The following is a 1,456-nucleotide window of genomic DNA, read 5'->3' on the forward strand; positions in this document are numbered from 1 at the left end:
GGGCGCCTGTAGTCCCAGCTACTTGGGAGGCTGAGGCAGGAGACTCACCTGAGCCCAGGAGTTGGAGGTTGCTGCGAGCAGTGATGCCATGGCACTCTACCCAGGGGAATAGCTTGAGGCTCCGTCTCAAAAAAGAAAAAAAGAAAAAAAGAAAACCACTCTCCTAGGATTACCTGAATGGCCTAATGGATCACCTGAATAGCCAATATTCCCAACCGGGAATTGGGTGAGTAGGGGTCTTCAGACCAGTAAGACACTGGACTACGGAGATGTAATAACTGCCATACTTCTGAATCTGGTAGGTCTCAAAACAATAGAGAGGATGGGGGCAAGAGCAGAGATTACTAATTTATTTGTTCTCGTGTACGAGGTAAGAAAATGTACCAGTCTTCTATTGCCACCATAACAAATTTAGTGGCTTAAAACAACACAGTTATTCCCTTACGGTTCTAGGGGCCAGAAGTCTACAACCAGTTTCACTGGGAACCTCCAAAGGTTCCAGGGAAGAAGCTTGTTTTCTTGCCTTCTCTGGCTTTTCGCCCTGCATTCTTTGCATTCCTCCACTTAGGGCCTCCTCTGCTTCAAAGCCAGCAGGAAAGCATCCCGTTGCAGTGGTCACAGCCCTTCCCTCTCTATTCAAATCTCCCTTTGCGTCCCTCTTACAAGGCTATTTTGATTACTAAGGGCTTCCCAGGATGATCTTCTCCTCTCAAGATCCTTAATACAGTCACATCTACAAAAACTTTCTTGCCATTTAAGGTAGCCATCAAAGATCCCATGGATTAGGCCCTGGATGTCTTAGGGAAGGGAGGATAGTTATGCAGCCTACCACGGAAGGACTTCAGTGACCACAGATTCAAATGCCTGTACCTGACGTTAGGAAACAAAACTGAGGCAAGTGGGCCAGGTCTGAACCGTAGTAAACTGGACAATGAACATCCATCTCGATGGGAAGCCAGGACTCTGTTCTCCCTGACTGCTGAGTCTTAGCCCACATCTGGCAAAAATCAACATCTGACTTTTAATTATTAAAGATTATTATTGTTAACAACAGATTACATTCCTAAAACATTCAAATTTTACCAAAAAGGCATAAATTGCATTCAGTAGCTTCGAAAGTGAACAGTAGTTTATTCTTGTACATTCTATGAGTTAAGTCAAAACTCCCTTATAGTATACATTGATACTTCCTTAGCTCTTGTGGGCAGACTGGAGAATCACACCTTGTTCAGGATCACTTATGTGTGAAGAACACCAGATAATTTATATAAAAATGAATATTAAAAAACAGTGATGTGGCTCAGCACCTGTGGCTCAAGCAGCTAAGGTGCCAGCCACATACACCTAAGGTGGCGGGGTTGAATGGCTGCAACCAAAAAATAGCCAGGCATTGTGGCGGGCGCCTGTGGTCACAGCTACTTGGGAGGCAGAGGCAGGAGACTCGCTTGAGCCCAGG

The sequence above is a fragment of the Otolemur garnettii genome, unplaced genomic scaffold, assembly GCF_000181295.1.
Source record: "Otolemur garnettii isolate 467f Iridium unplaced genomic scaffold, OtoGar3 scaffold00038, whole genome shotgun sequence".
NCBI classification, from domain to species: Eukaryota; Metazoa; Chordata; class Mammalia; order Primates; family Galagidae; genus Otolemur; species Otolemur garnettii.